This window comes from Catharus ustulatus, chromosome 9 (genome assembly GCF_009819885.2).
Source record: "Catharus ustulatus isolate bCatUst1 chromosome 9, bCatUst1.pri.v2, whole genome shotgun sequence".
In the NCBI taxonomy this organism is placed as follows: domain Eukaryota; kingdom Metazoa; phylum Chordata; class Aves; order Passeriformes; family Turdidae; genus Catharus; species Catharus ustulatus.
The window spans coordinates 1594048-1607796 of record NC_046229.1 but is presented as its reverse complement, the minus strand read 5'-3'; the positions used below and the strand labels follow the sequence as shown (position 1 = coordinate 1607796).

Genomic DNA, 13749 nt, shown 5'->3' with positions numbered 1-13749 from the left:
TCCCCTCCCTGATCTCTTACATCAACTGGTCCTACAAAAGCTGGGTTCAAAATTCCCATTTTTTATTTCAGTTCTAATCTTCCCCTCCTTGACCACTTAAATTGGCTGATCCTACAGAAACTGGGTTTAAATTTCCATTTATTTCAGGTTTAATCCTCACTTCCCTGACCACTTATATCAGCTGATCCTACAAAAATTAGGCTTGAAATTCCCATTTTTTATTTCAATCCTAATCCTTACCTCCCTGACCACATACATTGGCTGATCCTACAAAAACTGGGTTTAAATATCAATTTATTTCAGGTCTAATCCTCACCTCTCTGACCACTTAAATTGGCTGATCCTATAAAACTGGGCTTAAATTTCCCATTTTTTTATTGCAGTTTTAGTTCTGGACCAGGTTAGACGGAGCTCTGTCCCATTCTAGTTCTTCCCTAAGGAATTCCCAGGGACTCCCCATGCTCTCCATGCAATCAGGGAATGTTAAAGCTGGGAAAAAATCATGGATTTGGGATAGAAATCCAACAGAACTGCAAGCTCAGTGCTTATTAGTGATCCAAAAAGTAAATTAATTGAAGATTTGAAGGAAAAAAAAATAGTGGATAAAGCATGAAAGATGTTTCTAGAGACAGCCAAAAAAATCAGCGAGGCTGATCCCAAGAAATAATTCCAAACCAGCTATGATATAAAATATTTTGGGTGGGAAAGATTTTCTAACTCCAACTTTGTGCTAAGAAATCCAGGCAGGAGGAAGAGTGAGGGTGTGAGGAATAAATTTGAAGAATTCTTTTCCCAATTTGAAAATTCTTTTCCCAATTTTCTTTTTTTTTTTCTTTTTGTTTTTTTTCCTCCTTATTATCTCCTGGGTTAGATTTGGCTGCTCATTCCCACCATCCCTCCACATTTCCCTCTCTGTGTTGGGGATATTTGGATTTTTTTTTTTTTTTTTAGGGTTTACAGCAAATTTTGATGTTGAAACTAAACTGGGATTTGTGGTGAAATCAAGGCTTTAAGAATTCCATGAGGAGTTGATCTGGTTTAAAATTAAATATTGGAATGTGCTTTCTTAGGGATTAGAGAGGTTGGTAAATAATTAGGATATTGATAAATACTTTATTAAAATATAGATTTGCTGCTTTATTATCCCTCATTTATGGCTTTTTGTCTTCTGGAATCATTTTGTTGTGGAGCCTGAAGATGAGAATCTGAAAGGAAAATATGAAGGGATTGATCCTATTCCCCACATGCACCTGGAAACCCTTCTGGAATTGGGATAGATTTCCTCAGAAATTGAATTTATTCTAAATTTAAATCTCTCCTCTGTAGTACTCCCGTTGTTCTCCAGATGGTGGTGGTGGGCAGCAGATGAAAAACAGCATTAAAAGTGAAATCAAACCGAAATTTGAGATCATTTTGGGCACTGAGTTACTCCAAACCTTCCTCTGCTGGGAATTCAAAATGGGAATTAATTGGGGGTTGAAAAATTGGAATTAATTCGGGGATTGATCAAATGGGAATTAATTATTTGGAGATTGAAAATGGGAATTAATTGAGGGATTGATAAAATTGAACTTAATAGAGGGATTGATAAATGAGAATTAATTGGGAGATTGATAAAAGGGGAATTAGTAAAGGGATTATCAGTGGGAATTAATAAAGGTATTGATAAATGGGAATTAATAAAGGGATTGATAAAATGGGAATTCTTTGGGAGATTGATAAAGTGGAAATTAATAAAGGGATTGATAAAATGGGAATTAATTGAGGGATAAATAAAATGGGAATGAATTGGGGGATTGGTAAAATGGGAATGAATAAAGGGATTGATAAATGAGAATTAATTGGGAGATTGATAAAATGGGAATTGAGGGATTGATAAAATGGGAATTAATAGAGGGATAAATAAAATGGGAATTAATAGAGGGATTGATAAAATGGGAATTGAGGGATTTATAGAATGGGAATTAACTGGGAAATTGATAAAATGGGAATTAATACAGGAATTTTGAAGGATTGATAAAATGGGAATTAATTGAGAGATTGAAAAAATGGGAATTAATAAAGGGGTTGATATAATGGGGATTAATTGGGGGATTGATAAAATGGGAATTAATAGAGGGATTGATAAAACAGGAATTAATAAAGGGATTGATAAAACAGGGATTAACTGAGGGATTGATAAAATGGGAATTAATTGAGAGATTGATCAAACAGAATTAATAGAAGGATTGATAAAACAGGGATTAACTGAGGGATTGATAAAATGGGAATTAATTGGGAGATTGATAAAACAGGAATTAATTGGGGGATTGATAAACCAGGGATTAATTGAGGGATTGATAAAATGGGAATGAATAGAGGGACAGATAAGTGGGGATGAATTCAGGGGTAGATAAAGGAAGTGAGGATGATAAAGGGATGAGATTTGCATGGAGAATTAAGGATAACAAAACTGGAATCAGCCTGGGAAACCAAGCAATGCTCCTTCCATGGGTGAAAGGAAATATTTGGGGAGCTTTATAGCAATTGTGGGATGAATCCCAGAAATTCAGAATTCGATGATGTTTTGGAAAAATGTGGTTTGGTTTTTTAAAAATTTTCTGTAGTTTTTTCAATGAGAAATTGGAGTTTAATTCTCAGATAATTTCCAATTCCAGGAGATAGGAACTGAAGGAATGTGCTGCAAGCTTGGAATAAGAAAAAAAAAAAAAAAATAGAAGAGCTGGCTTCCCATGTGGTGTGAAAAATAAAAAACCTGAAGGAAAAAATACTTTAAAACAGGGGTTTAATTTTTATATTGATAATGAAAATTATTTAAATCACAGAATGGACATCACCTGGTTCAAAATACAAATAATTTCCATAAATGCCATCAGTTTTTGTGCTAATGAGCAGGATCAATTATTCTGATTGAACATCCTTGCTGGATTTCAAAAGCCTGCTCTACTTTTCCAGAGGGAATTCCTTACCTTGCAAAAGGAGCTCAGTGGTGTTGCTCAGAACATCCCAGAATCTGCAGGGAAAAGAGATTTTAATTATTCCTGATGTTTCTGGAAACTTCATCTTTAAACTCAGAATTCCTGGGATTTTTCCCAAGTTTCCCAACAATATCAGAGATGTCTTGGAGAAATCCTGGAAAGGCTGCGAGGGATTTTCTGCTCTGGGATTTTGGTGGAAATATTTCCTGCTCTCTTTTTATTTCTGGGAATGGATTTGGGATTTGGGGGGAGCTTGGAGAGCTGGGATCTCTCCAAACCTGGAATGTTGTGGGGAGATGAGAGCCCATGGATTTTGTGCAGGTGGATGATAAAAATTGGAATTTAAATCCGTTTGGAATGGCTGAGGTGGGAGCAGGACCCTGCTGGGTGTGGGAAGAGGAAATTCCTGGGAAATTCCTGATGTGGGAAGGGGAAATTCCTGGGTTTGGGAAGAGGAAATTCCTGTGTGGGAAGAGGAAGTTCCTGGGTGTGGGAAGGGAAAATTCCTGGTGTGGGAAGGGGAAATTCCTAGTGTGAGAAGGGGAAATTCCTGGTGTGGGAAGAGGAAATTCCTGGTGTAGGAAGAGGAAATTCCTGGGATTTCTCTGCCCCGTTGCTCCCATTTCAGCTCCTCCCAGAGACCTGGAAGAGGAAATGGCCTTGGAGGGTTTAGGGAAATGATTTCCTTAAAATGTATCTTGGGAAGTGTTCCCACTGGGAATATCTTTGGTTGGGATGGGGTTATACAAAAATTGTGAGGTGTTCCCAAAGGGAATATTTCATCTCCTGGCAGGGTTGGGATGGGGTTGTTCCCAAAATTGTGAAGTGTTCCTACAGGGAACATCCTTGGTTGTGATGGGATTATTCCCAATATTTTGTAGTGTTCCCACAGGGAATATCCTTGGTTGGGATGGGGTTATCCCAAAATTGGGAAATGTTCCCATAGGGAATATCCAACATTCCTGGTATGATTGGGATGGGGTTATTCCCAATATTTTGTATTACTCCCACAGGGAATATCCCATCTCCTGTTGGGATTAGTTTGGGATTATTCCCAGCATTCTGTAGTGTTCCCACAGGGAATATCCCATCTCCTGCTGGGGTTAGTTTGGGATTATTCCCAGCTGCAATCCAGGCTCAGTCAGAGCAGTAAATCCAAGCCCTGGTGCTGTGTGGCCCTTGGGGTCACAGCTGACATCCCACCCCAAATCCTGGAGATCTGCTGTCAAAATAAACCCCAAAAATCCTCTCTATATATAAAAAATGGGCAGGCCAAACATCCCAAGGTCACTGCTGCTGTGTCATTCCAAATGCCATCCTATCCCAAAAAAAAACCTGGGAAAAAAAGGTGATTTTGCTCTCTCTGACTTAACTGCTGTTATTTCTCAGCTAAAAATACCCAGAGAAGTGTTTTGTCTGCCCATATTTAGATTTTGGCTGGTGCCATCGGTTTCTGAAGCTCTTGCAGCCTCAAAAAACTTGATTTTTATATTTTCTTGGAGGCCTAAAAAAAATAACTATGATTAATGTCAGGTGTAGTTACCCAGATGGATTAATCATAGGTCAGGAATTAAAATTATGGTTATTTCAAAATCACTTTTTGTCCACAACTTTTATTTTGTTGTTGCCACTTAATCTTTTAATTCCTTCCCATTTATTGAATTCATTGAATTTTCCTCTGAGTGCTCCAAATAACATCCCCTTTTTGTGTGAATTGCAAAGTGATCCCAATAATTTTATTAAGGATGAGCTTGTAAGTTCGGAGCTGCGGGGTTTTGCCTGGAGATAAAAGTGGTTGAGAAGAGAAACACACCAAAAAAAAAAAAAGGCTTTTAATGATTCAATTTTAATTATACACCTCACTCCTGAGTGCAAAAAGACAGCTTGGGATGTGTGTGGAAGGGAAGGAATGAGTCACTGTTAATCAGCACAAGACAACGAAGCTTCTGAAATATTTTCTTCAAACTTCACCCTCGCTAGAAGAGAAAATAAATGAAAATTATGGAAATAGAATTGATGGAAAAGCTGAATCAGACACGGGGCTGACAGAATTTTCTGACTAATGGGAACTCAAAAGCCAGACTGGTTTTACCTCAGCTACCTGAGCTGGGGCTCAGCTCATCCAGGCCGCTCATCCCTGCCAGTCCAAGGCTGAGATTAAGATTGAGCCGAGCTTTGAGGGCCTCCCAACCCAAACTCGGCCTTGATTCCATGGCTGGATTGGTTTGGTTCAGGGTTTGGTTGGGCTTGGTCAGGGTTTGATTGGTTTAGTCCAGGGTTTAGTTGGGTTTGTTCAGGGTGTGGTTGGTTTAGTTCAAGGTTTGGTTGGTTTAGTTCAGGGTTGGTTTGTGTTTGTTCAGTTTTTGGTTGGTTTAGTTCAGTTTTTGCTTGGTTTGTTCAGGGTTTAGTTGGTTTAGTTCAAGGTTTGGTTGGTTTAGTTCAGGGTTTGATTGGTTTAGTTCAAGGTTTGGTTGGTTTAGTTCAGGGTTTAGTTGGGTTTGTTCAGGGTTTAGTTGGTTTAGTTGGGTTTGTTCAGGGTTTAGTTGGTTTAGTTGGGTTTGTTCAGGGTTTAGTTGGTTTAGTTCAAAGTTTGATTGGTTTAGTTCAAGGTTTGGTTGGTTTAGTTCAGGGTTTGGTTGGGTTTGTTCAAGGTTTGGTTGGTTTAGTTCAAGATTTGATTGGTTTAGTTTAAGGTTTGGTTGGTTTAGTTCAGGGTTTGGTTGGTTTAGTTCAGGGTTTGGTTTGTTTAGTTCAGGGTTTAGTTGGGTTTGTTCAGGGTTTAGTTGGTTTAGTTCAAGGTTTGGTTGGTTTAGTTCAGGGTTTAGTTGGGTTTGTTCAGGGTTTAGTTGGTTTAATTCAAAGTTTGGTTGGGTTAGTTCATGGTTTTCTCACTTTTGCCTTAACAGCTAAAAGTGCTGAAGAACTTTTTGTACTTTACATAGAATGTATATGTGCATGTTTGGGGATTTTTTTGTATTTGTATTAAAAAAAAAATCCTGGAATTGTTTAGTTTGGAAAAGCTTCAGAGGTCACCAAATCCATCCATGTCCCCAAGTGCCACATCCAGCCAGTTTTTAAATCCTCCAGGAATGGAGATCCCAGCCCTGCCCTGGGCTGGAAAATCCTTTCCATTAAAGAATTTTCCCTGTGTTAACACAAAACCTTTCCTCATCAGGATACACAACATTTTCAGATTTTTTTTCCCATCAGCTTCTCCTTTCTCTGGAGTCACCCTGGATGAATAAATGGAATTATTTGGGTGCTAGATCACAAATTAATTAATAATCTATAGCTGTGAAATGAGGAAATAATGACAATTATTGCAGATTGCTCTGCCATATGGGATTACTCACTCTGGATGTACAGGAGGCATTTCAGTGTTCTCTGGGAATAAACCAGGCACAATCCCAAGTTGCTAAGCAAATCCCCTTCTTACATCATGCCCTGCTGCCTTATATAATTTGATCATAAAAGTCGAAATGATATAAATTTATAATGAATTTATAAATACCAATTTATTGCCGGTTACTAGGAGGAAACAGCAGAAATACCTGTTAGAAAAAAATGGCATCACAGCGTGGTGCAAAATGATTTTTGGCAGATAAATTGTGTTTTGTGGGGGATTTAATAGGGAAAAAACCTGGTTTAAATCCAGTTTAGGACAAATGGGAAGGGAAAGGCACCAGGTTTGCAAATACAGTAATTTCATGATTATGAGACGCACATTACAATCCAGAGTGTGATAAAAGGTTTCTGTTCTGTCACCATCTGTTGAGGGTGGGGCAGTGATCCTGATCTCTGTGGGAGATATTCTGCTAATGGGCATCCATTGAAACCAGGCAGGGCATTGTTCTTTATCTCATGGGATATCTCCTGTTCATGGCCATGTTTATAAACCAGCTGGGGCAGTGTTCTTTATCTCATGGGATATCTCCTGTTCATGGCCATGTTTATAAACCAGGCAGGGCATTGTTCTTTATCTCATGGGATATCTCCTGTTCATGGCCATGGTTTATAAACCAGCTGGGGCAGTGTTCTTTATCTTTTCACAACCCATCCTTCCTCCAGCCAGTCATTTTCTGCTCATGGCCATTGAGTCCCACTGTGGCACTGATAAAATTACTGCATCCCATTGGGAGTTGCTCCAGCCAGGGGGAAGAGCCCAACATTTCTTACCAAGATAAAAACAGAGGTTTTGGGACACTAAGGGAGCCCCTTTCTCCACTGGACTCCAGAGGAAAACCGGATTTCTCCACATCACCACTGGAGCTCCGGAGGGAAACTGCACCTTGTACAGGAGCACTGCTCCAGCTGAGCCACATCTGTCACTGCAGGAGGATGCAGCCACCATGGGATGGGACTGCTGCCAACACCCTGCCTGACGGGTGTCAGGCTGTACTCTGACTGTGTCAGGGTTTGGGGTTTGTTCTTTGTAGTGCTGTATTTCTATTTTAATTTCCCTAGTAAAGAACTGTTGTTCCTAATTCCCATATCTTTGCCTGAGAGCCCCTTGATTTCAAATTTATAATAATTTGGAGGGAGGGGGTTTACATTCTCCATTTCAAAGATTTAGTTCAGTATCTGATAGGGGGGTTTTTTTCAGTTTCTGGTTGGTTTAGTTCAGTTTTTGGTTGGTTTTGTTCATTTTTTGGTTGGGTTTGTTCAGTTTTTTGTTGTTTTTTATTCCCAGTTTATGGTTGGGTTTGTCCAGTTTTTTGTTGTTCTTTTTCCCAGTTTTTGGTTGATTTCCCTACCAAAAATTCCCTTCCCAAAAATTCCAGCAGCCCCTCAATCTGTGGGAACGCATCTCCAGACTGGATAATTTAAAACTATTAAATATAAAACAACCTTATCTCCCAACAGGAATCTAAATAACTGTGGATTGTTATTAATTTTTTTTTTTTTTTTGCCTCTCAAACGTGGGGAGTTTGTCATGCAAACCTGTAATTAGGGATGGATTCCTGCTTCTCATGCAGCAGGAAACTTTCAGGGAAGGAGAAGGGAAATCCTTAAACATGTAATTTCCACTTTTCTCTCCTGGAGCCATCTTTCAGCAGCTCAGCCTGGCAGGCAGCAGATGCAGAGGCAGGTGTGGGGTTTGGGGGATTTGTTTAACTTTAAAATTGACCATCTGAACACCATGAAACCTTCTGCTTTGGGGCTGGAAAGATTTCCCTGGGATTTGTTCAGCCTGCTGTTGAAAAGAGATGATGCAGGGAGGGTTGAGGATTTTTTATTCTATTAGAATTCTATTTTATTTTATTAGAATTCTATTTTATTCTATTAGAATTGTATTATATTATATAGAATTCCAGACTGGTTTGGTTTGGAATGGATTTTAAAGTTCTTCTCATCTCAGGCAGGGATATCTTCCACAATCCCAGGTTGCTCCAAATTCCATCCAGACTGGCCTTGGACACCTCAGGGATGCAGGGACATCTCCATTATCTCTGGGAAATGTCATCTTTTCACAAATTAAAGGGTGGATGATGCTCCCAGATATTTCCTGTTAAACCCTGGAGTTCTGTTGTGTGTTCTGGAAGGGGAGCTTTGATGTGGCTGATCCAGTGCAGCTCAAATCCCAAAAGTGAATTCCTGTTTTTCAGGTGAAATCCCTGTTTTAACCCCCCAGAGTTGGGTGGGATGGTTCAAATGCCAGTGGGGTGTTTAGGTCGAGCCTAGCAGCAGGTTTGCTAAAATAAAGCTGGGACTAGGATGGAGTGGGATTTAGCAGGACTGGAATTAGTGGCAGTCACCAGGATGGACACAGGGCATCTCCTGGCTGTGGTGGGAGGGAAATAAGGGAAAAAAAATGAATATTTAATATAATTCCCTCTCATGTGGGTCCCTTCCCTGCTCCTCTCCTCTTTTCCCTTTTCCTCCACTCCTGGTGTGGCTCCAGAGCTGCTCCATCCCTGCAAAGGTTCCAGTTCTGTGCCACAAACACCTCCCTCCCTGCACTCTGCCTTTCCTGGGAATCTTTTCCAGCTTTTCACCCAGCTCTCCTTCCCTGCACTTTGCATTTCCTGGGAATCTCTTCCAGCTTTTCACTGTGATCCCAGCTCTCCTTCCCTGCACTTTGCATTTCCTGGGAATCTTTTCCAGCTTTTCACCCAACTCTCCTTCCCTGCACTCTGCATTTCCTGGGAATCTTTTCCAGCTTTTCACCCAGCTCTCCTTCCCTGCACTTTGAATTTCCTGGGAATCTTTTCCTGCTTTTCTCAGTGCTGCTCCCCTCTCCACATCCCTGCCACCTTCTCCTCTCTTTCCTCACAGCTTCTCCAAGCCTTGCCTGACATTTTAATCCCCTCCCAGTTCCACATTCCAGCCCCATTCCCTGCCCTCCTCCACCTCCCAGCTCCTTGATGTTTTCCTTGTCTTGCTGCAGACATTTCTCCCTTTGATTCTCTTTCTTCTCCTCTGCCTGTCTTGCTTGCCGGGGTTGCTCTGATTTATTCCTGGTGCTGCCTCATCCTGGCAGCTGCAGCTGCTGCCTCAGGGCTGAGCTCAGGATCACATCCCTGTCAGCCCTGTGACATTTCCACTGCAAATTCGTTCTGTGCTCTGCTGCTGCCTCTGCAGCCGAGTTATTTTGCAGTACAAATGACAATTCCCATATTCTCCACTCTCTCAGACCTTCTCATCCCCTCTTTTTTTTCTCTGCACTCACTGTTGGTTTAGTCCAAGACAAAGTTGTTGTTTTATAGGGTTTTTTCCTGCCTTAGCTTGGTTTGTTTTTCCTCAAAATCTCATTTTCCCAGCCTTTCCCAAGCCCAGACATTCCTCTTTTCCTTTTATTTCCACTGGGAATGTGCTTTGGCTGATTTCCCTGCCTCCTCTTCAGGCTCATGTTCATCTGTCCCAGAGCTAATGGAGCTGCTTGGCTCCTGGAATTTCTCTCCTGGAAATGCATCATGGATCCTTTCCCAACCCATTTGGCAGAAATCCACATTAACAGGGACAGTGCTGTGAAATTCCATCATGTCCTGGCCCAATAATGTTTTTTTTTTCCCATCAAATGTGGTGTAATTTTAGTCTAAAAGGGATTTTAAGGGGTTGAATCCTTCCCTTGTGCATCCTCAGCTTTAATAAACGTTCTGGAATTGTCCATCTCTCCTGACCTTTCCAATCCTGAGCCTGATTTAAACCCTGCTGTGTGGGAGGGACCTTCCAGGTAATTCCAGAACTAACAAAGGAACAGCCCCAGTTGCTCCAGGATATTCCATGGATTAAATAACAATTACTGAACAGCAATTAAAACACACAGAGGGGATCTCCAATTTTTATTTTATAAAGAAAAATCTTAAATTTCAGATTGTTTGGAAGTTTAATAGAGATTTTATTTTTCCTGTTCAAGAGGGAATTCTATCAACCAGGATTTCTGAAAAGGAGACTTTGTACTTGATTAAAAACACATTTTCCCCTGCTTGGAAAAAGAAACCCAAGTAGCACCAGCAAAGCACAATGCCTTGAACAAATTTCTCTAATTAATTTGCTGTGGGGTTGGTGGAATCTTTGTGGGATGCCCTGGGGATGGATGGAACAGTGGCTGGAGTAAAAAAGGGGAATTCCTCACTGTTGTGTTCTGAATGTGCTCTGAGGGGGAATTTCCCCATTACTCTGCTGAAAGTGCTCTGAAAAGTCACCTAAAAGCTTTTCCTTTGCTGCTGGAGCGTGCAGGGCCCTTCCCAATTCCCTTTTCCCTGGTGTTTTATCCATCCTGGCTCTTAGGACTGGGGAACAGGTAAATAATGGTGCTGCTAAAGAGAAAAAATGAGTTGTGGTTGCTTAGCAATTGCTCTCAGCACACTCCAGATCAGCTTTTGATGAGGAGTTGCAGGCTTGGAAATGTTGTTTCCCACCCTATCAGTTATTTTAATCAAATATATTCAAACTTCCAGCACTTCCAGACTCTTCAGCGAGTTGGGAAGTGGGGATGGAATCTCACCCAAGTGCACTTAAACTTCTGAAAGTTTCCTTAATTGTCCTTTTTCTTCCAAGTGGTCTCATTTTCCTGCCAGGCACTTTCCTTCAATCATCCTTTCCGCCTCCTCAGCAATTCCTTCATATTTCTGATCCCTTTTCTGAAGGAATTCTTCTCTTGGGCTGCAGACAATAATCTGTGCTGATGGACAGATCAGTGCAGTCTGGGCTGTTCAGGGAATCATTTCCATTTGTAAACCTGGCCCTGCTCTCCCAGGGTCAGCCCAGGTTTGGGATGAAAGGTGGAAAACAGCCCTGGGAGGGTTGGGAGTGAGGATGGGTGAGGCTGGGCTGGGTTCTGGGTTCTGGATTCTGGATTCTGCCCCTCTCAGGTGAGACCTCACCTGCAGAGCTGCCCCAGCCCTGGGGAACAACAGCAGGAGGAGCTGGAGCTGCTGGAGAGAGCCCAGAGGAGCCCCAGAGCTGCTGCAGGGCTGGAGCCCCTCTGGAGCCAGGCTGGGAGAGCTGGGGGGGACACCTGGAGAGGAGAAGGATCCAGGGAGAGCTCAGAGCCCCTGGCAGGGCCTGAAGGGATCCAGGAGAGCTGCAGAGGGACTGGGGACAAGGATGGAGGGACAGGACACAGGGCAGGGCTGGAAGCTGGAAGTGAGTGGATTTAGATGGGAAATTGGAAGGAATTCCTGGCTGGGATGGAATTCCCAGAGAATTGGCTGCCCCTGGATCCCTGCAGTGTCCAAGGCCAGGTTGGAGCCTGGGACAGGGGAAGTGTCCCTGGAACCTCTGGCACTGGATGGGCTTTGAGTTCCCTTCCCACCCAAACCATTCCAGAATTCCATGATTTCACAACACACCAAATCTCCTGCAGCTTTCAAGCCCCCCTACTGTTGGTACAGCTCATTATTCACCAGATAGAATTCCCAAATTTCTGAAAAAAATAAAAAAAATCTGAAGATTATGGTTTAGGAGCTAATTATTGGGAGTGGGAATCTGGAATACACAGGGAATGGCTGGAAGCTGGAAGGAGATGGATTGAGATGGGATATGGGGAAGGAATTCCTGGCTGGGATGGAATTTCCAGATTTGCTGTGGCTGTCCCTGGATCCCTGGAGTGTCCAAGGCCAGGCTGGAGCATCCTGGGACAGTGGGAGGTGTCCCTGCCATGGCTGGGGTGGCACTGGATGAGCTTTAAGTTCCCACCCAAACCATTCCAGGATTCCAAGCTCTGATGTTCTGGGTGCTCAGGCTCAGGGAATTGCTGCCAGGATTTTCAGATCCAGCTTTGCTGCCAGTGTTGGTTCTCACCTCCTCTTGGCTGCTCCTGGAGTGAGGCAGTGTCTGGCCACAGCTCCAGGCTGGCAATCCCTGCAGAACTGGGAGATGCTGGCTGTGTGTGTGGAACTCCAGAGGTTGGCAGCATCAGGAACTCCAGGAGAGCTGTGCTGGGACCTTTCCCAGGGAATTCTGTCAGGGAAATGTGGGAAATCCAGGATGAGCCTTCAAAGTTCTCCAAACAGCCTCAGCTTGGAGAATCTCCTGCATTCCCTGCTGGGCACTTTGCATTCCCTCTTTTCTGCTTTTCTTCCTTTCTGCCCTGGCTCCTCTCCCTCCTCAGCAGCTCCATCCTCTGGAATTCCCCTGCCCACCTCACCTTGGCCAGGCTCTGGGGCTGCCACTTCACGACTAATTAATGGATGGCCAAATGAAGCACTTCCTTAATGGACACACTGGAAAACAAAAAAAAAGTTTTATTGCTTTTTAAATGATCTCCCTCTGTTCTCCCTGTCCTCTGAAAAGCTTCAGGAAAAGGCATGGAAATATCTCTGATACCAGATGTATCCTCACAACCCCCTCCAATATCCCAGCAGAGTTAGAAAGTTTCATTTTTATTTCTGATTGGAATTCCATTTTGGATTTCTATTGGGAATTCCATTTTTATTTTCTATTGGGAATTCAATTTTTAATTTCTATTGGGAATTTAATTTTTGATTTCTGTTTGGAATTCTATTTTTTTTTTAATTTCTGTTTGGAATCCCGTTTTTAAATTTCTGTTGGGAATTCCATCTCCAAAGCATTTGTGTGGATTTGATTCCCCCTTCAGCTCCCAGGCTCTCCTTTGTCTCTCCTTTGTCTCTCCCTGTCTCTCCTACCATGTCAAAATTCCTAAATCATCCAGTATTCCCATTCTGCTGCTGCCTGAACCTCTCAGGATTAAATCCCACTGACCTTAAGCGAGGCTTGGGCAGATATTTTGGTTTATTTTTGGTTTTTAATAACTGGGAATGAGGCACAGAGCAGGTTGGGTGGGATGTGGAACTCCTCTGAAGGGAAATTCTCTGCTGGAAACTGAGGAAGGCACGCTGCTGTTCCTGTCAAATGTTTTGGGATATTTGATGGAAAACCCACTGGGATGGACTGGGATGAGGAAAAACCCCACTGGGATGGACTGGGATGAGGGAAAAGCCACTGGAATGGACAGGGGTGATGGAAAACCCCACTGGAAGGGACAGGGATGATAGAGAATCCACTGGGATGGACAGGGATGACTGGAATGGACAAGGATAATGGAAAACCCACTGGGATGGTCTGGGATGACTGGAATGGACAGGGATGAAGGAAAACCAACTGGAATGGACAGGGATGATGGAAAAGGCACTGGGCTGGACTGGGATGACTGGAATGGACAGGGATAATGGAAAAGCCACTGGAATAGACAGGGATCATGGAAAAGCCACTGGGCTGGACTGGGATGACTGGAATTTGAGGGGTTTGCTGTGGAATCGATGCCTGCACTGTGCAACCAGAGCACTTTCCTCACACACTCTCCCTG

The 13749-nt window shown here is 42.6% G+C and overlaps 1 protein-coding gene across 1 annotated transcript in view; it reads left to right on the top strand.

The window, feature by feature from the left end:
* The window catches only part of PDE4B (phosphodiesterase 4B), a 187864-nt gene that overhangs the window by 24803 nt on the left and 149312 nt on the right, over positions 1 to 13749 (top strand). The window lies entirely within an intron of this gene.